Source organism: Gossypium hirsutum, chromosome A08 (genome assembly GCF_007990345.1).
Source record: "Gossypium hirsutum isolate 1008001.06 chromosome A08, Gossypium_hirsutum_v2.1, whole genome shotgun sequence".
In the NCBI taxonomy this organism is placed as follows: domain Eukaryota; kingdom Viridiplantae; phylum Streptophyta; class Magnoliopsida; order Malvales; family Malvaceae; genus Gossypium; species Gossypium hirsutum.
In genome coordinates, this window is record NC_053431.1 from 21,021,080 (window position 1) to 21,027,153 (window position 6,074).

The 6,074-nt window shown below is 34.2% G+C and overlaps 1 non-coding gene across 1 annotated transcript; it reads left to right on the forward strand.

Annotated features, from left to right (window-relative positions):
* The first annotated feature begins 1,043 nt into the window (after window positions 1–1,043).
* Window positions 1,044–1,150, forward strand: LOC121205651 (small nucleolar RNA R71). The gene has a single exon (XR_005900727.1). It is a non-coding gene; the product is annotated as a small nucleolar RNA R71 (small nucleolar RNA).
* The last annotated feature ends 4,924 nt before the right edge of the window (window positions 1,151–6,074 follow it).

The following is a 6,074-nucleotide window of genomic DNA, read 5'->3' on the forward strand; positions in this document are numbered from 1 at the left end:
TTCGCTTTTCTTGACCTATATAATATCAAATTTAGCTTATTTAATAATCTCTCTATTTGATTTAGTCCAAAATACACTTTAAACCTACTTTACACTTTTACCCCTAATATTTCACATTTTTATAATTTAGTCCTTATTTCATAAAATTACAAATTAATCCCTAGTTGGACATTTGACTGAAAATCACTTAACAAATGTTGTTTATTCAATAAGAACCATGCATTTTCTACCATTAAACATCAAAACACACATAGATTCATCAATGGAAAAACTCTAAACCTTTAACAGTTTTGCAAATTAGTCCTTGAGCTAGCTAGACTAAGCTGCAACAATCTCAAAAATACAGAAAATACTAAAACGAGACAAAATGCATACCTAAATGAAAGAGAATAGCTTTATGAATTTCAAGCCCTAAAAATGGCTCTTTTCCTTGTTAAAATCGGTTAGATGAAGAAGATGATGAGTATAATGGCTTTTGTTTTATTAAATTATCATTTATTAACTAATTTACATACTTAACCTTAATTATAAGCATTCAAAAACACTTAAAAGATGTCCAAGAATGTCCACTCATATAAACAATGGTATAATTATCACTTAAGGATAACTTTAAAATTCCGTAGCTATTAGACACCTTTAGCTAATAGAACACCACTTTTGCACTTTACTCGATTTAGTCTTTTTCATCAAATTAAACACTCAAACGATAAAATTTCTTAGCGATAATTTCACACAATTATTCTATCATACTGTAAATATTAAAATAATAATAAAATAAATATTTTGACCTCATATTTCTAGTCCCGAAACCACTGTTCTGATTTGACTGAAAATAGGCTGTTACAATGTATTCCTGCAATTCGTCTTCTTAAGGCTGCTCGGTTGGTTGGCCATGGATAGTTATTGCTAGAAATTCTTTCAATAATCTTGTAAGCATCGTTATAAGACTTAGAAAGAAGAGCTCCATTTGTCGAAGCATCCACCATCATTCTAGTATGAATATTGAAACCAATGTAGAAGTCTCCATTTGAACACAACAAGGAATGCCGTGATGAGGGCACTTTCATAATAACTCCTTGAATCGCTCCCATGCCTCATATAAATATTCTTTATCAAGTTGCTGAAATGAAGTGATTTCATTTTGGATCTTGATGGTTAAATATGGAGGGAAATATTACATTAAAAGACGTCGACCAACTCTTGCCATGTAGTTATGGAACTGGATGGTAGGGAGTTCAACCACGCTCGTGCTCTATCTCTTAAGAAGTATGGAAATAATCTCAATCTCAAGGCATCCTCGGTCTTCCTGAATAGTTTAAATGAGTCACTCACTTCTATGAATAGCTGAAGATGAATATGTGGATCTTTAGTAGGAATCCCGCTAAATTGACCCATATTTTGCAACATTTGGAACATGACCGGCTCCAGCTCAAAATGTTGTGCCTCAGTTTCGGGTCTCTTAATACTCGAATTGAGCTCGTTAATAGAGGATTGGCATATTGTTGAATGGCACAATTTCTATATTCGGCAACAATGATTGAATTGTGAGTATTATAAGTGAATGTTCCTCTTAGATTTTGGTTTGGATTTTCAAAATTCATATCTTCAGTCCTTCTTTGGTTCGCTTGTCTTCTCCTTTGTCAGAAAGTCCTTTCAATTTTAGGGTTTTACAGGGAGTAAGTCAATAATTTGATCAATACTCAAAAACAACTGAAACAAACACAAAAAAATGGAATTAAAATTTAACAAAAAAAACACCAAAATGCAAAATTAACAATTTCACAAATAATGTCTTTTAAAACAGTCCCCGACAATGGCACCAAAAACTTGGAATGACGAAAATGTGCAAGTATACACAATCGCAACAAGTAATAAAGTGACAAGTAAATGTCGAGTTATCGTATCTACAGGGACTGTGAAAAGAATTGTTTATGAATGTAATTTTAAAAACACTTTGGTGAAGAAAAATATTTTGATTTGAGGAGGTGATTAAAAATTAAGATTTTAACTAAGTAAAATAAATAAACATAAAATAAAAGTTCCAATGCAAGATTTCAAAAGATGATTTTAATCAAGGTGACATAATTGTGCTAGAGTATTTACATTTCTTAACTTAGAATTGTTAAACTCATGTTTATGTTGTTACGAATAAATTCACGGCAACTCGGTAATTTGCTAACTTATGAACATACTTACCTACCAAAATCCATTTATCTCTTGACTATATCTTTATATGAATTCAGCCGATTAAACAAATTTTAATAATCAAATGTGTTAATGCACATACATACTTATGAAGTTAAAATAATCTCTTGTACATATCTCTATGCTAATTCAAACAATTAATTCAATCTCATAAGCACATAAAAGATTACGTGAGGTAACAATGTATTTCCACCTTGAAACAGTTTAATCACAATAATCTTGCAAGTTATGCAAGGCTAATGTATCGTTAGATACCATTGCTAATTTAATCCTCAGCTACCTTAGATGATTAAACATGCACTGATTAAGTATTGTGTCAATTAATTACAATTTAAATCCATTTAAATAATTAATTCATTAGTTACCTTACAATTGTAATGCAAGAGTAACTTAGTTATGGTTTTACTTAATCAAATATCTTACCGAGGCCTATAATAACACAAACACAATTTTAATAAATTAAGTTCATGAAATGTAATCAACCTAACATGAATTAAATTCAAGTCATATTAATTAAATGAAACATATCAACATCGCAAATATTCATAGACATGTTTATCATAATAACAACAAAATTAAAAGGATAGGGAACAAGAATCAAATCCTGTGTTTTCTCCATGGCTTGACTAGTTTGCTCCACTCCCCATTCTCTGCTTGTTCTTGTCTAACCAAGGCTTCTACAAACACTTGAATGCTGCTCCAAATGGTGGTTGATTGAATCTTTTTCAAGAGGCAAAATCGGCAAGGGAATGGAGAAGAAAATGAAGAACAATGAAGAGAGAAAAGTGAAAGAGAAGTTAAGAGATGAGAAGGGTTGAGAAGTGTTTGAAGTGAGCAGCCAATGGGGTATTTATAGGTTGAAAAGACTACTAAAAATATCCGAAATCAGCAGCCAAAGACTCCCCCCATGGCTGGCCACACATATGGCATGTTTGAATATTTCAAACATGCTATTTTATGGTAGGGGCAAATCTAGAAAGGCATAAATAGTGGAGGGGTTTGAATGCAATTTGAAGGAGTCTTCAAGATCCATTTTGCAAGCCAAATAATCAGCCAAGCAAGCTGATTCGGTCAGCATGTGGGACGGTTTTGGGCTACCCGGTGCTCAGTTGGATCAATTTTCTCGATTCAGCTCAACTAGGGCCTTTTTCATAATTGATTAATAATAATTTATTTAACCCAAATTAAATTGGATTAAAATTAAAATTAATTATATTATGAATTAATACACATAATTTGGACTGCCTTAGGCTGAAAAATTAATTTTCCTTGATGCTTCAAATTTTCTTCTCGGTTTTACGCTTCTAGCAGTGTTTGCCAAGCCGTTTTTTGCCCTTTGTGCAAATATGTCGAAAATAATCAAAATTAATCAAAATTTGATATAAAATTAATTAAAATTCAACATGTTCATAATTTTAGTGCAATGTAATTATTTTATAATTATTATATATTTTTCGACGATAATTTTACTGAAACTACATGAATTTGAGTTAAAAAGTGAATGAAAAAGACTGTATATTTTCGTGTGTCCACCAATTCATTACTCTGGTGGAAGATCGAAAGTGTAACACCCCTCACCCATACCCGACGCCGGGATAGGGTTCGAGGCATTACCAGGACTTTACATTTTGAAACATACCAAATTGGGTCACCAAGTTTTACTCAAGTTTTAAGCTTTTCATTCGTGAACAACTCGTCCCTTATATAGGCCTTCGAGGCCTATAACATAGCTAGAGGAAGTGCGGAACAAATTCGGGTACATTCGATAAACCTTGGGCTCCTTAGGAAATTTTAACTTATCATAAAGTGTCACACGCTCATGTTGGTGGGCCGTGTGGACTCATACGCCCGTGGGACTTGGGGCACGCCCATGCCCTTGAGTCGTGGGCAACACTGAGTTATCAACACGGCCATGGCACAAGCCCGTGCTGCCTGCCCGTGGACGACACTGTCTTTCTAACACGGCCATGGTGCACGCCCGTGTGGCATACCCATGTACAACTTTGAGCTAAAATTTTAAGTGCAGGGGACACACGGCCATAGCACACACCCATGGGAGGGAACCGTGTGTCTAACCATGTGAACTCTAATAGGCTATTTCCCAAGCCTTTAGTCACTCCTTTCTACTACTTGTGCTTAGTGGTTACAAAATTCAAAGTAAAACACAATTATACACTTGTAAATAATCTTGATTAAACTAGATGTATGGAAACCTCATATCATTGGTTTCATACATGATAGGTTATTTCCCATTTAGTGTTTATGGGTTCCCATGTCACTTTAATTCATCTGAAATTGGCTCGTTCATGTGACTCATTGCTAATTGGTAACAACCCATCAATTGTAAATAAAACCATGCATAAATTCGTAGGTCATAGCCTACTTCAATTAAGCCAATTTTCATGGCCATATATAAAGAGATAAACATATTTTTACATGCCTTCATTTGGCAAATCAAATGACACATATAACAAAATACTCAAAAATACAATACATGCCATTGAACAAAACAAACGAAGTCATTATACCAAAGCTTGTCTAGTTGATAGTGTGTTGACTCTCTAATCGTCTTCCAATCCTTTCGAGTCCTCGAGCTCTGTGAGACAGGGAAAAAGAGAGGGGCAAGCATTTACATGCTTAATAAGCTCGAATAACCGGAAAGTAAACTTACCAAGTAATTAGCATACATCCATAGTTAAATCATGAAATCATCAATTATGAAACAATTCCCTATCACATGCACTCAATCAATGAGTTAGTTACATAACAAAACATCATGTAATTTATGTAGGTGAGCTCATCATTCATCATCTTATTGACATACATCATATTAATCCCGTTGAGTTTCTAGGAAATCTCGATGGAATACTTATTATTTGCCAGTTCTTACGAATGATCATTTCACATATATGCACTCCCGCGAACCTCACATCTCATGGCAAGATTACCAGTCCATGCTAAATCCCTTATAACGACAAACACCCTTAATGAGCTAGGATCTGAATTACCAGTCCTGGCTAAATTCAGACCCTAATTGGATTACCTGTCCGGGCTAAATCCATAATGCACACATATTCTTCGGGAGGCTTGATCATTCAAGGAACACCCGTCTGGGCTAGATCCTTTTCATACTCGAGATCAGGGATTACCCGTTTGGGCTAAATCCTTACTGCAACACATGCAAGATCTCTTTGCACATATCAATGAGGGTTTATCCATTGAATTCCCTTTGTCAACCTCATCCGAGACATTTTTCACATGTTACCATCAAATATACATTTCTATGATATTTCATGCTAATAATAAATGCAATCATCATGCATTCGTAGATCATTCAATTATGCATATTAGGTGTTTACTTTAAGTTATCCGAACTTACTTGGTATTCTTTTCGGAGTTGTGTTTTGGTTATTCCGAAACCTTGCGTTTACCTCGATCGACCTCTGAAATTTGTTCCTCGGGGTCTATAACAACAAAATTAACTCATTAATACACTACATTATACATTTCAAGTTTAATATCTACCCCCAGTCCAAATGACCGTTTTGCCCCTAACTTTTCACATTTTTACGATTTAGTCCCTAGGCTCGTATAATGAACCACATGCACTTTCTATCTTACCCAAGCCTAGCCGAACACTTTTCCTTCTTATGGTAGCTCACATTTTCCATTATTTTCTCATTTCTACTACATATTTACATCTTTTGCAAAATAGTCCTTATAAGGGTTTAAAATCAACTAGGAAAAGATGTTTAATACACATTCTTCTTTCATATTCCTCCATAATCCATCAAAATACAAACAACTCATGCATGGGTAAATTTTTAAACATGAACCCTAGCATGAAATATGGGTAGAAATGGAGAGAG